The sequence below is a fragment of the Eumetopias jubatus genome, unplaced genomic scaffold, assembly GCF_037043125.1.
Source record: "Eumetopias jubatus isolate StellerSeaLion01/CBP00866 unplaced genomic scaffold, mEumJub1_p1.0 scaffold_2, whole genome shotgun sequence".
Taxonomy (NCBI): domain Eukaryota; kingdom Metazoa; phylum Chordata; class Mammalia; order Carnivora; family Otariidae; genus Eumetopias; species Eumetopias jubatus.
This window is the reverse complement of record NW_028274808.1, coordinates 156,251,739-156,268,701: the sequence shown is the minus strand read 5'-3', so window position 1 is coordinate 156,268,701 and position 16,963 is coordinate 156,251,739.

The following is a 16,963-nucleotide window of genomic DNA, read 5'->3' as shown; positions in this document are numbered from 1 at the left end:
ACTTTACCCAGTACCAGGCCCAAGAAGGAACTCTGTTTTATAAAGGAACTACATGTCTAATGTTTTCTTAAGAGTCAAACTTCTGGAACCTAGTCAATCACTTTTCAAGAGATGTGCTGTGTAGAACCCTGAGCCTCTGGTCAACTAGGGGCTTTCTCTGGTTTTCTACGTGCTCATTCGGAGAGATGCAGTAACACAGTCTTTAGCAAGGGAGAGGCGCTTTCCAGCACCATGCAGTTATTAGCAGGTAAAACTCCTCTCACATGCATAAATCCTGATATTCTGAAAATTTGGAGATCATACATGATTTTACATATTTACCAATCCATGTTACTAAACTTATCTTTATCTGGCCAGGGTACCATTTGATAAGTGCTTACCATATTTACGTAGTGCACACTTTACATATCATTTAACTTAATGCTTAAACCAATCCTGAGGGACAAGGATTGTTGTCTTCATTTTTCTGATGGGGAAATGGTGGGTCAGAAAAACTAAGTAATGTGTCCCAGGCCACATAACATCTAAGTGACAGAGTAGGAACCCACATGTCTGAATCCAAAGCCTGTGTATATAACCCCTATGTTACATAAACACAAGCTCACAGTTTCGTTTCAAAGATACAAGGCCTTGGAAAAGAAGAGACGTGATATTTACTTTTGGGGGTAAGATTTAAACATTAAAAATTTGTAATTTATTAAACTGAATTATTCATATATAAGTATTACTTGAGGAAATGTATAAATGAGAATCTGGAAAGGAATAAATGTTTTTAAAAATTGATATTTAGGCTGGGTGATAGACATTGGGGAGGGTGTGTGCCATGGTGAGTGCTGTGAATTGTTTAAGACTGTTGAATCACAGACCTGTACCTCTGAAACAAATAATACATTATTTGTTTTTAAAAAAAAGATAGTAGGAAGGGAAAAATGAAGGGGGAATTTGGAGGGGGAGATGAACCATGAGAGACTATGGACTCTGAGAAACAAACTGAGGGTTCTAGAGGGGAGGGAGGTGGGGGGATGGGTTAGCCTGGTATTAGGAGTTTAAGTTTAAACTACTTAGGAGTTTAAGTTTAAACTACTTAAACTCCCTTGCTAAATATTTTTAAAGGACACTAAAACAGAAATGCTTATAATTTTAAAACTGTGTGATGGGTATTAAAGAGGGCACGTACTGAATGGAGCACTGGGTGTTATACGCAAACAATGAATCATGTAACACTACATCAAATACTAATGATATAATGCATGGTGATTAACACAACATAATAAAATTTAAAAAAATAAAGAAAATTGATATTTAGTAAATGGGAATGAGCAGGATCATTACATAAGAAATTTTTTTTCTTGAGTGCTTAAAACATTTAAATTAAAAAAAGTTTATACTTTCTAGCAGTAGCCATTTAATACCAAACAATTATTTTACTTGATTCATTTATTTTATTAGGTGTTTTCTAATTACCCATTGTATGGATTCAGTCTGCACTCGACCCACATCCTTGAATTCATCTTTCTATTTCCATGCATGAGCATGGCTTCTCCCTCAGATTGCTGGACCCTACCTTGCATATGAGCTGGGTGGACTGGGAAGTCTGAGAAATTATGTGCCTCAACTGAAGCCCACCTCCTAATGGATAGGAGAGAGGTAGGGGTGAGTGACTAAATACCTCAGCTCCCTCACTCTGGCCATGTTACTTCTGAAACATGTTTCACACTGTTTCCCAAGCTTCCCGTGCATTTGAGCTATGGTCAGTGACCACAGAAATTCATTTAACAATATACCCCTTACTGTCTGCCTTCTCTTCCTCAAGTCACCTCCCCATAACACTGTTAGCATTCCCCCCAAAATGACAAATACTCAACCCTTGTCTAAAAATCTGTTTTTGGGTATAACCTCAACTAAGGCATTTCTTATGTGCAAAGCACTGTACTGATAGTATATTCTTATAAGACAAAACGGTTCTTGCCCACAAAGTAAAAAAAAAAAAAAACAACATTAACTTTATTTCTAATCACTTTTACCTACTCATATATGTTTATGTGCAACCATAAGGGGTAAGAGCATGCGAATAACTAGCATGTCTATACTATATACATACAGCATATACATGGAGCACACATAGTATGAATGACAAATGTTGGTCACTGCATCACCTTGGTTATTCTCAGCAACTTTAACTTAATGAGAAACTAGATATAAAATTTAGATCTGTAAGAACTGGATCTAAAATTAGGACATTATACATGGTGTAATAAATAAATAAAAATAAATAAATAAATAAAAATTTCTCTTTATGCACCTAGAAACATGTACAACATGCAAATTATAAAAATAATTATCAAGAATTGAATGGCTTCAAAGTTGGCAGGAAAATAACATTTTGTTTTAGCTGGGGCCACTTACGCTCAGGAACAAATTCTTGTGTCATAAGTGTCTTGACTCAAATATTGTTGTTTTCATGCACTGGATTTTTCTGTGAATGGTTTTGGATGCCAATTGTGCTGTTCCTTTATTTTTACCTAACTTTACAATTTAAAATATTTTCATATCCAGTAACAATGTTATACACACATTCATTGTTTAGTATTACTAGTATCACCACTAAAAATCATACCTAAAATCCTTAATTGTGAACCAGAAATTGGATGTGAGAAAAAACTACAATAAAAAAGAGAAGATCAAGTAAATAATGTGACACACTCTGCTGTTAATTTAGAACTGCACACTCCACAAAATACTGATCTATTGCAGCAAATATTTTTAAAGGACACTAAAACAGAAATGCTTATAATTTTAAAACTGTGTTGAAAGGGGCGCCTGGGTGGCTCAGTTAGTTAAGTGTCTGACTCTTGATTTCAGCTGAGGTCATGATCTCAGGGTCATGAGATCAAACCCCGAGTCAGTCTCCACACTCAGCGCAGAGTCTGCTTGAGATTCTCTCTCTCCCTCCCCCTCTACCCCTCCTCCTCGTGTGTACTCTAAGTAAATAAATAACATCTTGAAAAAAAGAAAAAAAGAAAAAAGAAAACCAGTATCTAAGCAGGCAAGGATGATGGGAAAATGCTGGTGATTGGCTGCAAGATCCACACCATTAAGACACAAAAAGTGTGTAGATTTATGTGCTCTGAGAATATCTTTCCCATATTTTATATTTATTCCTATGGAGAAAAATACGTTTATTTTCCCCTGTTCTTTTGTTTTTAATTTCAGTATAGTTGACATGCAGTGTTACACTAGTTATGGGTTTACAATATAATGATTCACAATTCTCAGTGCTCATCGTGGTAAGTATACTCTTAATCCCCTTTACCTAAAAAATAACTTTTGAATAACATAAATTTTGAATTACAAAGATTTCTTCAAGGATATATCTTTAGCACAATATACGAGTATTCTCTTTTCAAGGCTATTATAGTGCGACTTTTACATCATCCTCAAAGAAGTGTTAATTGAAATTGATCTAAAATAATGGATTTGTAAAAGCAACTAGAAATTATTATTTTTTTTACCGTGGTTTGTTTTGGTTTTATAAAACACAATTGGTTTATTATCAAAATCCTCAACATGTATTTATAACATCCTTCTGGATGTATTTTCTGAATGTTTTGTTATATAGGTTCAAATGGTATAAAAAAACCATACATGATGTAAAAACATAACTCATAGATATTTCATACTGTTTTCTAAATCAAATGCAATATTTGTAAATGGATTCATTTTCAATGGCAGCTTTTGTTTGTTTGAGATTTTGTGTTGTTTGTGTGAAACATTTAGGTAGTCAAACTTCCCTAGAGAAGAAAGTATCTTTACAAGGGTTCTGTGGCATGATTAGAAATATGGAAACTATTATATATCACTTTTGCCTTGATATCAAATGTAAGTACACTTAGATATTATAATTATTCTAACATGTTAAAGTATTTTTTATAATTAATATGATTAGTGTCTCAGTTTTCCATTTTTGTTCTTTTCCTCCTTATTACCCATCCTGGTCTATTTCTTTTACTATTTTTAGTTAATATACACTATTTCGTAGTTTCTTTAAATCCTAAGAAGGGAATTCTTTTAAAAATTAACTGAAAATTTTCAATCAACATGATGAAATAAAGTTTTCCCCTCTTCTTACTAATTTAAGCATTGTGCAATAGCACATAATATTTGCTATTTGATTAGAGTTTTGAAAATTATAAACATAATTGAACAAAATCAACTAAGTGGAAACATGTAACTTTTCTTTCTGCATTTATTTCTCCCATTTTTTCTATTTCCCTTTGTTTCTCCTACCCTCCTTCCGATATTCCTCTCTCTGTTAAAACATTTAAAAATCTTTAACACAGATAAATGCTATGGCATTTTAGAAACACTTTGTACTGACTTATGCTCAATTTCAGCAGAGTGTTTTTCAACCTGAGAAATAAATCAGCATTTATATTTAATTAAGTCACCATCAGAATATAAAAGCACCAGATTAAGTAGTGTGAAGCATTAGAAAAGCCAAGTGTGGTGATGGGTATTAAAGAGGGCACATTCTGCGTGGAGCACTGGGTGTTATGCACAAACAATGAATCATGGAACACTACATCAAGAACTAATGATGTAATGTATGGTAATTAACATCACAATAAAAAAATAAAAAAAAATAGAAAAGCCAAATATTTTCAAAGGCTTGTGCTTCTGAGTCCAGTCACGTCTCAGCCCTTCCATTTCCCCTCCCCAGAAACTGCTTGAGGGGCTTTGGGAAAAGCAAATCTTTTTAACCTTTTTTTTTTTTTTTTTTTTTTACCTCTGACTTTTACCAACTGCTCTGAAGCTAGAGTTCAACAGGAAGGAGGGTATATCCTTTCATCTGGGAGCTATATTTGATCTGCCCTGGGCCATGCATCTGAACCATACAGTGACAGTTCCCACCAGGTCTTAATGAACTTAGGGACACAGTTGTAGGTGACACACTCGAAGTTCCTGGGCCCCTGTTTTTTGTTTTTGTGTTTTTTTGTTTGTTTGTTTGTTTTTCTAGATTTTTATTTGTTTATTTTTGTGTGTGAGAGAGAAAGCGTGCATAAGCAGGGGTTGGGGGAGGCACAGGATGAGGGAGAAGCAGACTCCCCACTGAGCAGGGAGCTCCATGCAGGGCTTGATCCCAGGACGCCAGGATCATGACCTGAGCCAAAGGCAGACGCTTAACCGACTGAGCCACTCAGGCAGCCCTCTGGGCCCCTGTTTTAACCCAGAGATCAAAAGACTGGCTTCAGCAACCTATCAGAAACATTCTGAATACCAGTGTCCTGTATCAATGCCATATCACATTTACAAGAAAACAAAAGGGTAACAAAATGAGAACACATTGAGACCATTGAAACAAGTGAGGATTTCTCTGTATTGTGAGGAAAAATATTCGCACTGGGTAGTTTCATGTGTCAACTTGGCTAGGCTATGATACCTACTATTCAAGCAAACACTAACCTAGTTGTTGCTGTGGAGATACTTTGTTGTTGTCGTTAACATTTACCCATCGGCTGACTTAAAGTTAAAGAAATCACCTTGATAATGTAGGCAGGCTTCATCCATTTGGTCGAAAGGCCTGAACAGTAAAAACTGAGGTTTCCTTAAGGGAAGAGAAATTTTGCTTCACATTTGCAACATTGTTTTGCCTCCCGTTTGCCTGAAAGTTTCCAGTCTGCTGACCTGTCCTACGAATTTTGAACTTGCCAGTCTCCACAGTCACATGAGCCATTCCTTGAAATAAATGTCTTTATTTTATAGATGTAGACATGGCCACAGATGTAGATTTGCTGGTTCTGTTTTGCCAGGGAACCCAGCTGCTGTAGTATTATTTACACAGTGCTCAGTAAAAACATCCTTTTTTTTTTTTCTGGCAAAGCTAGCTTTTTAACTTTTTCAATATGCGAGGCGTCATTATAACCTTATTAAAAGACTACAGTCACAAAACAGGACTGACACCTGTCTTCATGCTTTTCTCTCATAATACTGGGATTGCATGATATGATTTTGACTTCAGTACATAATGATTCATATTATAACCATACGACTCTAGTGTATTTTAAGCTACTTTCACTTATTTTGGTCTATTGTACTTCTTTTTTACCCCACACCTCTTTAATTTTGCTATGCTTTAAATTTTGCCTTAGCTCTTCTGATATATTCACTATTTATATTTGATCTCTCGTTATTAAGATCATTCCTTTAGCTTGAAAGGGAAAAAGCAATTAGTTTCATCTCATGTGTCAAGTTTAATAATTTTATAGTGCTATCTGGAAAGCTAAGACTAAGAAGGATTTGTATTCCATATTCCTGATTAGTAGCAACAGTCAATGTCTGGTATTTGCCATAGGTGTGGAAGAAAAGGGTCAGGAGAAAATGTGGTACTTTTTGGGAAACATGATGATGCTGGAAAAATCCATATCACCAGCCCTGACCTCTCTTCTGAGCTCTAAACCTAGATTCAATTACTTCTAGATTTTTCTTTTAAGTGACATCACCGTTCATCTAATCCTCCAAACCAGAAAAGATACAAACTCTTCTTTTCTCTACGCCCTTCATTCTAGCTGACACCAAGCCTTGACAATTTGCTTTCCAAACATTTATCTGTCCACCTCTATACTTCTATCATAGTGCCTAGTTAAATGTTACTTTTTGACTCTTCCAGTAAACAATGAATGTCTGAGGAACAGACATTCAAATTTGTCTTTGCACATCTAGCGGCTAAAACAGTGTATGACACTGAGAAAGTTAATAAATGTTTGTTACATATAGAAACAACATCTATAAAGGCTTTTTCATTCCTGCCAAGAATAAACCTACCTTAATCCCCACCTCCCTTTGTATCCTTCCTTCCTCCTAAATATTTCCTGTAAGATACTGGAGAGCTTGTTTGCACTTATTCATTAGCATGACTCTATCACGCTAGTACTTGTTAAACTGTTGATAGAAATCACATCCCAAATCATTCTTGTACCACTTGTACTCTGCACAATTGTTCTCTCAGCAAAGGCCTGCTTACAGGAGGGGAACAAGAACTGCTGAGGAAAAGGACAATCAGGAAAGGCATTCACGGTCTAGGTTCCTGATGCTTTTCTAGGCACAGAGAACGAATATCGTGTTTTAAGTGTTTATTTTTATTCATTTTATTCAGAATACACATATGAGTGATCTGGATCAGAAAGACTAGTTATTATTATTTAAATGATAGTAACATCACTGGCCTTCTTTGCCCCAGTTTTATCCCTGAGATGACATAATGAAAACCAGATGAAAAAAATATAATCCATGTGTGGCCATATATTCCATAGGTGAGGAAGGAAGTAAAACGGATTTTCTCTGCTTATATTAAGGAGAAGGAGGCAGCTACCTGTCTTCTCTGCCAAAAAGAAGCAGAAAAACCTCAGCTCCTTTGAGATGGGATGAAAGGATCCCAGGTTCTCTCTCTAATAATATGGGATGTAAATGGTCAGATACAGCCTAGCGTTTCCGGATTTTGCTACCCAGGGTCTGGGCATGATTTTCCTTTGAAATATAAACATATATCTCAGGAATTAGGTAATTATCTTTGGAGTTCTCTCTAGGTAGGTGAATATTAATCTCCTAACACTTGTTTTTAGCCCAGGGTCCCAGATTTTAGCAAAATTTATTCAGAAAGCTCCATCTCTACAGAAACACAAAAATATTTCCTTTATATTGCCATAGTGTGGCTATAATCTTTCAAGACCCAGCCACCCCTCAGTGAAGGTTGTTTTGGGGAATCATAGCTGAACATGGGATGTGAACTAGCAGAACCAAAATATAGGAACTTCAGGGCCTACTTAAACAATTGGACCAAAATAGCTATCTCTACAGAGTGGAGGGGCAACTGCATGACTTTATAAATGTAAGCTTAAATAATGATACTATGACAATAAGAAGCAACCACGTTGATTGGAATGAAGTGAGAATAATCCTAATATCAGAATATTATAAAATGTGTACCCCAATACCCACTCCTAGAACATTAGGTCTAACAGAGAAAAAAATCTCACCTAAAAATATTAGTAAATCAAATAGAGTGCTACATTAAAATGATAATACATGATTACTTAGTATGTTTTATTCTAGTAATGAATACAAGACAGTTTAAAAGTATTACATCTACATAATTAAGCACAGCAATAATTCAGAATTGAAAACAATTTCCATTACCACTATATTTAACAAACCAATTACAAAGACGCAGTAATGAAAACCGAAAAATGACATTGGTACCAAAGGAGAAGAGCAGATCGAGGGGATCAATTAGAAAACTCAGAAATAAATATATGTGTGGATGTGTGTATATGTTTGTGTGCATTTAGTATAAATATACAGTTAGTTTCTATACCCTAAGGAAAAGATGGGTTAGTTAATGAATGATGCAGGGCAGGGCCACCTGGGTGGCTCAGTTGGTTGAACATCCTTGACTTGATTTCAGCTCAGGTCATGATCTCAGGGTTCTGGGATGGAGCCTCTGTGGGCTCTGTGCTCAGTGGGGAGTCTGCTTAAGACTCTTTCTCTTCCTCTCCCTCTGCCCCTCTCCCTGCTCTCTGTCTCTCAAATAAATAAATAAATCTTAAAAATAAATAAAATAAATGGTGCAGGGCAATTACTTCTTTGAGGGAAATTAAGTGAAAGTATCATAGTTGATCCTAAGTTACAAAATTTCAGATGGATTATGGAGTTAAATATAAAAGAATTTAAACTTTTTAAAAATATGAAGACATTATGGGTGAATATTTATCTTGATTGAAGAAGGCTTTTCCAAAGATGGAAAAGAAAACAAAATATTGTTAGTACAGTCCAAGTGATATGGGAAGGAAAGGCAAGAGACAAAAAATAAGTTTCCTTACTGCCCACAGCCCACTGACAAGTCCTTGAAACAGGCAGAGTGACATTCCTCTAGGTACTCAGCTGCCTCCATGTTAATACTTTGCTAAGGGCAAAAGGCAATCTTAGCTTAACATTATTCCAACCCCACAGTATCCTGTAAATCTGCTTTAACATACAAAAATCCCTTTGGAAACTTCCTTTATCTCTACCCCCTGACATATATGTTAGCAATCATCCCCCCAAGCATACGGCCCACCAATATACATCAGAAAGGTCTCATGACTAGGGTTTTACCTTTTCTTAATAATAGCTAACTCCCTAAAGGTCCTGGTAGCCTAGCTTCCACAATTAGAGACTTATGCTATCCCTAACCCCCTCCCAACTTGAAAGTATATAATCTGGCATTCTTCATGACCCCCCCTTCCCCCCAGTTCTTTCTGCTCATGGTTCCTATTCCCATGCTTTAAAAAAAATCACCTTTTTGCACCAAAGATGTCTCAAGAATTCTTTCTTTGATGTTGGCTCCAAACCCAACATCTTTCCTGCATCACAAGGGCAGACTGAGAAGAATATTTTATGAATATGTAATGCAGGAATAATAAACGTCAATGATATTTAAATTGTACTGACACAGCATAGAAAAATTGAAACACATTATAGAAAAAAAATTGAGAAAGAACATGAACAGAATTTTTCAAATAATGTGATTCAAGTGATCCACAAAGCATATGAAAATAAAAATTGGATATGATTCTCCTCTAATATAATAATGATAATTATTATTACATTGTATAATTATATCATACAATTGTTACATTACATGATAATCGTTTGTTATTGTTGTTAAATTCCCCACCTTTGCAATTGTTTGGAAAGTGGACACTTTCCTGTACTGTTGTTGAGAAAGCAAACAGGAGTGATTGTTCTAAATGCTTATCAAAAGTTTAGAAGTTGTGCATTCTTTAATTCTAATCCAGAAAAGCATCCTCTGTGCATAACCAGAGATTTCAACAAAGATGTAAGCAAAATATCTGAGAATAAGCCTATATTAAAATTTTATATATACAGTGCAAACTATGAACCATAACTCTCCTATGTTTGAGGAAAGTAACCTGCATGAAAAAAGAAATGAAAATAAAAACAGATTAAAAGTTATGAATATCATTTTTCATTGAGAATAAAAATATATTTCTAAAAGAATTAAAACAAAAATTTTTTTATTTATTTGTAGATGGCAGGTTAATGGTTATTTAGGTTTTCATCTCTCTACTTCCTCCTTCCTTTCTCCAATACCGAGCCTTCAATGTGTTCTTCCTTCCTTCCTTCCTTCCTTCCTTCCTTCCTTCCTTCCTTCCTTCCTTCCTAATCTTAAGAAATTCTTGGGAATGATGATGTGGGGCATTTAAAAGAGAATAAACACTCTTTTCTAAACAAGCTTTTTCCTGTAGCAGCAATCATGTGCTTATAAGCTTTCTAATCTGAGTTAAAATGACTTAGCCAAAAAAAAGGAGGTATTACATTTCTATTCCTTAGGTGTTTAGATTTGTTTTACATTTATTCACAGTGAAAAAAAAATTGAAATTATTTGCAAGCTGAGCCTGCATGTATATGAAGTACTGTAGTAGATAAAGTAAGAAGAAACCTAGAAAAATTAAATATAGTTAAAAAAATCTTTCAGGAACGCCTGGGTGGCTCAGTTGGTTAAGTGTCTGCCTTCAGCTCAGGTCATGATCCCAGGGTCCTGGGACCGAGCTCCATGTCAGGCTCTCTGCTCAGTGGGAGCCTGCTTCTCCCTCTCCCTGCTGCTCCCCTTGCTTGTACTCTCTCTTTCACTCTGTCAAATAAATAAATAAAAACTTAAAAACAAAAAAACAAAAAATAAAAATAAAAAATAAAAAAATCTTTCAGGTCAGATTCTTGAAAAAATATATACTTATATTTTTGCTACAACTTATATCTACATGGATGTATATCCATCCACACACATTCTTACGTAACTGTCTACATACACAGAAAGAGACACACACATGTAAATGTATGTACACACACAGACAATAGAAACTCCACGCCTTCTTTAAGTTATTGTCTCAAAGAATCACTTGGGAAGATGCACATGGAATTAAGTAGACATAGGTGAACAGCATTATATTTGTGTTGCTCTCATGTAGAAGTTTTATCACAGTTAAATTTTTGAGCACAAATGCCTGAGGCTTCCAATAGCTTCATCAATCCTCAGGTTTTAACTTGGTTAACTACCATACCATGAAAATTTAGAGAAATAAATTGTAGTCTTTGGGGACAAGTGTAGAGTTTATAGAAATAAATAAAATAAATCTTACAGTGAACATTAAAAAAAAGATGTGAGAAAACATTCTCTGCTTTTACAATTTCACCTCTTGTCTGTTTCCATTATTCATACTTTTTTGCTTTCTTCTCAGTTTCTCTTTGCAAATCTGAGCTGCAAAGGAGTATCTGTAAATCATCCCACTTATTTTTTCAAAGGGGGATACATGTTAATTTATGAGTTACAACTAAAATATTTTCGAATAATGAATCCAACTTATAAAATAACATATTCACTTCATCATTCACTGATAATATTCATATTCTATGTGTATCAGTCACGTACTGTAGTCTCAAGTATCATTTCAGCTACAAAGCATTGAGTTATGTCAGCAGCCATGAACTCTACTATTATAATACCAAAACACACACATACACACACACACCTGCCCAAACACCTAAACTAGACTGTAGAGATGACACCCTGAACATGCAGGCAAGAGTATAAAGCTCTCTTCCTGTTTTAGAAGCACCTTCAAAGTGATGTGCATAATTTCCTCAAAAAAAAAGTTGCTGAATCTACAGCCTATTCTTCAAATGTAGACTTGAAAGAAATTTATTCTGTTATTATATGTGAGAATTTATATGAAGTCATGGAAAGATATCTCCTATCATATCCTCTAGAGTATAAATGCAATATGAGAATTTGTTCAACTTTTTTACAGTCAACTTTGATTCCTTTAAAGTTTTAATGTCAGCATCCAATTTGGTAATAGAAAAACTTGTTTTTTTAATTTTTTTAAAGATTTTATTTATTTGAGAGAGAGAAAGAGAGAGAGAGATAGAGAAAGCATGAGAAGGGGGAGAGTCAGAGGGAGAAGCCGACTCCCAGATGAGCAGGGAGCCTGATGTGGAACTTGATCCTGGGACTCCAGGATCATGACTTGAGCCGAAGGCAGTCACTTAACCAACTGAGCCACCTAAGTGCCCTGAAAAACTTGCTTTAAATACATGTTTGACATGATTTCAATTGTTAGGACTGCTTAGATTTTGTCACTGATGTATTCTTATCAACAAAAAAGGCTACACTCTTGGGAATCAGGGCACATGCTTAAAGAAAGACTTCTGTGTGCAAAATGTATTTGCATGAGTTTTTGAATTCAGTGCAGTAGTACTCACATTAGTTTGGGCAAGTCATTTTCAATACTATTTCTCACAGCCTGTGGAGAGAAGAGAATTTGAAGAAATATTTTCTGACAATAATCTGGCAACCATGGCACATCTTACTCCCCTGCACACACACCCCCATATGCAGTCAACCAAGAAGACCTGCATTCACTGTTACATAGAAAAGGTAATACCATAATGTTGCAGATAAAGAATATAAGACTTAAAAACACTTCTCTTTTAAAAAAATAGTGACACAGGCAATAAGAGATGAACCTGGGAAAAACAGTGTCTTCTGCAATTTCAGCCAGATATTCATTCCTCTATAACACAGGCAAAAAGAAAATCCCACCAGACTGATCTAAGGAGACAGGATGAGTGAGATAGCATGAGAGTTAGATCTTAAAATACCAAAGGAATAGCAACTAAATAATTTGACAGGAAAGAAGAGGAAAGCATCTCATGCGGAAGCAAAACCTATCGATGCCATTGAATGAAATATTGGAAATGTTGTCTGATCTTGAGTTCAATTTTCTCTTCAGCACAAGGAGGATTTAAATGAAAGCTCTGTTTCTAGTTTGGACCGACATATAATTACCTCCATGGTGCACAGTGGACAGTGCACAGAATCCTAAGGGTTTTGTAGATAGCATTCTTTTGAAATACCAACTTTACTCAAAGTCCTGAGAGGGAAGAAACAATAACAGCATTCATTCATTCATGTTTTCATGCATCCAAAACATATTTATTAATCATTTAATATGTGCCAAGTATAGTGCTATGTTCTGAGGATACAGCAGTGAACAAGATTAAGTCCTTGTCTTCACGAGTGCTTGTTCACATATGTGTGTTTATGTGTGTATGTGTTTGGGCATGCAAACAAGCATGATCTTTGCTCATTGAGGGTGTGAGGAGAGGTGGAAAAATATATAATTTTGAATCAGAGGGGGAAAAATGATTTATATTGAGTCACCAAATCTTGGTACTGGGAAAGTATAACTTTGAGCAAGTGCAGGACATAATCATTGAAGTATTATAAAAGGATAATTTTGTGGCACTATATTCTAGAGATTCATAAGATGAGAGAATGACAGCGGTGCCTGGGTGGCAGTTGGTTAAGCCTCGGACTCTTCATTTAGGCTTAGGTTGCGATCTCGGGGTTGCAAGCCCCACAGCCCCACATCAGGCTCCGTGCTCTTTTTCCTTTGTCCCTCAAGCTAGTGTTCATGCTCTCTCTCTCCCTAAAATAAATAAATAAATCTTCAAAAAAAAAAAAAAAAAGAGAGAGAGAATGACAAAGGTTAGGTTGTGGACTATTATAGAAATATAAAGGAGGTAATCTGAGAAAATATAAAGGAGGTAATTTGAGATTCAAGCAGCAAGTTTGTCTGAACAGCAGAGTTGTGTTATGAGGTGGAGAAAAACATCTGATGTTATTTTGCCAGAATCTATATGTCAAAAGCAGTATTGATAGGGGGATTAAATCAAACAATTTGCTACCAACTATTTTATTTTTGTCTCATTCCTGCGGTGGGCCAATATATTTCCTGCATCCTGAGAGATTTACACTCATGGAAACGAGGTGGGAAAAATCGTCAAGAAAGAGTCAATGAAGTCATACATTCCAGAAAGACCAAGTCAGATGTACACCGAGTCAAGGCTGCTGGATGTGACAAGTACACTATTATCAATAACCTCTAAAGGAACAATTTTGTAGAATCATGGAATGTGCTTTGCAAAACAAAACGTGTTTTTTCTACCTCCCACCCTGTGTCTATCTTATCACTCTTCTAACCACCACTGGTTTTTGGTACGTAACAGGAATTCTCAAGTTCACTCACAAATAAGTGAATAATGACCCAATAGGAAAGGTTAAGGATTGGATGTTAAAAAGTATATATATATACATGTAATATATAATCTCTAGCACAAATTAGTAAATAATGGTGTGATGAACTCAAAAAGCATACATAGGCCTATACCTCTTAGAGGTTATGTCAGGTTAAGGAAAAGTTGTTTTGGAGAAGTAGAAAAACTTGGCTACAGACACAGCCTGAGGAGAAAGAGTGACTGGAAGGGAACTTGGGAGAGATACAGTATAAGAGAAAGGAGGACAGAATTGATGAGGGGCATAAAATGTAAATGAAGATAATCTTAAAAAGTTGAAGAGTCTCTTTTCTTAAAGATTTTATTTTTTTAGTTTTTACTCTTAATATTTTCTTCTTTGTTTTAATTTTTTGTTTTTTTTATAGTTTCAGAGGTAGAATTTAGTGATTCATCACTTGCATTATAACACCCAGTGCTCATTCCATCAAGTACCCTCCTGAATGCCCATCACCCAGTTACCCCATCTCTCCACCCATTTCCCCTCCAGTAACCCTGTTTGTTTCCTCGAGTTCAGCATCTCTTATGGTTTGCCTCCCTCTCTATTTTCATCTTATTTTATTTTTCCTTCCCTTCCCCTATGTTCATCTATTTTTCTTCTTAAATTCCACATATGAATGAAAACATATAATTGTCTTTCTCTGATTGACTTATTTCGCTCAACATAATACCCTCCAGTTCCACCCACGTCAAAGTAAATGGTTAAGTATTCATCCTTTCTGATGACTAATATTCCATTGTGTGTGTGTGTGTGTGTGTATGTGTGTGTGTGTGTGTGTGTATATATATATGTCTTCTCTCTCTCTCTCTCTCTCTCTCTCTCTCTCTCTCTATATATATATATATATATATATATATATACACACCACATCTTCTTTATCCATTCATCTGTTGTTGGACATCTTGGCTCTTTCTACTGTTTGGCTATTGTGGACATTGCTGCTATGAACATTGGGGTGCAGGTACCCTTTCGGATCACTGCATTTGTATCTTTGGGGTAAATCCCTAGTAGGACAATTGCTGGGTCATGGGGTTGCTCTATTTTCAACTTTTTGAGGAACCTCCATACTGTTTTCCAGAATGGTTGCACCAGCTTGCATTCCCACCAACAGTGTAGGAGGGTTCCCCTTTCTTCACATCCTCGCCAACATCTGTTATTTCCTGTGCTGTTAACTTTAGCCTTTCTTACTGGTATAAGCTGGTATTTCATTGTGGTTTTGATTTGGATTTTCCGGATGCCGAGTTATGTTGAGTATTTTTTCATGTGTCTGTTGGTCATTTGCATGTCTTCTTTGGAGAAATGTCTGTTCATCTCTTCTGCCCATTTCTTGACTGGACTTTTTGTTCTTTGGGTGTTGAGTTTGATAAGTACTTTATAGATTTTGGATACTGCCCTTTAATCTGATAAGACATTTGCAAATATCTTCTCCCATTCAGTAGGTTGCCTTTTAGTTTTGTTGACTGTTTCCTTTGCTGTGTAAAAGCTTTTTATCTTGATCAAGTCCCAGTAGTTCAGTTTTGCTTTTGTTTCTCTTGCCTTTGGAAGTGTGTCTAGTAAGAAGTTGCTACAGTTGAGGTCAAAGAGGTTGCTGCCTGTGTTCTTCTCTAGGACTTATTTTTTTTTAGAGTGGTTTTAAGTTCACAGCAAAATCGAGAGAAAGGTTCAGAGGTTTCCCATACATCCTCTGCCGTCACACAAACACAGCTTCTCCCCTCTGAGCATCCCCCACCAGAGTGGTACATTTGTTACAATTGATGAACCTACACTGACATTCATAATCACTCAAAGTCTATAGTTTACCTTAGGGTTCACTGTTGGTGTTTTTTTATTCTATGGGTTTGGACAAAAGTATAATGACATGTATCTATCATTACAGTAGCATGTGGAGTATTTTCACTGCTCTAAAAATCCTCTGTGCTCTGCTCTTATTTTCATTTTCAGTGTTATACTGAATACAAAGGAGTAAGAGAGACAAGCTTTCCAAGAAGCTTTTAAAATATTTTTAACATTATTAAAATTTTTAGTCAAAAAACAGACTTAGTGTCAAGGTAATCAGGCCAATCAAACCTCAGAGCCAGATACTTAGGGAGATCAGTAAATTTCTCTTAAGGGAAATTTTTAATGACAAGACAGCCATCTGATAGACTCCATTTGTTTCGATTGCTTCTGCACTGCTGGAAAAGGTGACTTTGAAATGGCTTCCAGCCCTAAATTTTTATGATTCAATGATTCATTTAAACCATCAATATTAACTATAGAAAAATAATTCAAGCAAATCATAAAATTTTGGTCCCCAGGTTGCAATCAATTTATGTGGGGTCTTGTGTTTCAAACAATTCACTTTTATTACAACTACAAACACACACATTATGAAACTAGACTCTGCTTGTATTTTATTGGAAGACAAATATCGCATGCTTAAGTTCTCATTCAGTAATACCACATGTGACTTCTAATCATTTGCTTACCCTGTCAGAGCTCTCAAATTAGTGTACATCACTTATGAATTAATATTTCTAGTATATGCTAAACTATTAGAAATGAAATTGCTGTATAACACATGTTTAACATAGTTATTTTAATTGCATTCAATACCTGTTGTATCTAGTACTTGTTATTTGATAATTCCTACCCTTAAATAAATGTGTAGGTAATCAAAACAAGGTATATATATAGAGGCTACACTAATTTCTGATTTATTGAAAAGTATATATGTGTCATGTATTTATTTTTGCCAGGGCTTTGCAAAATTACTGAATTTACTGAAACAGT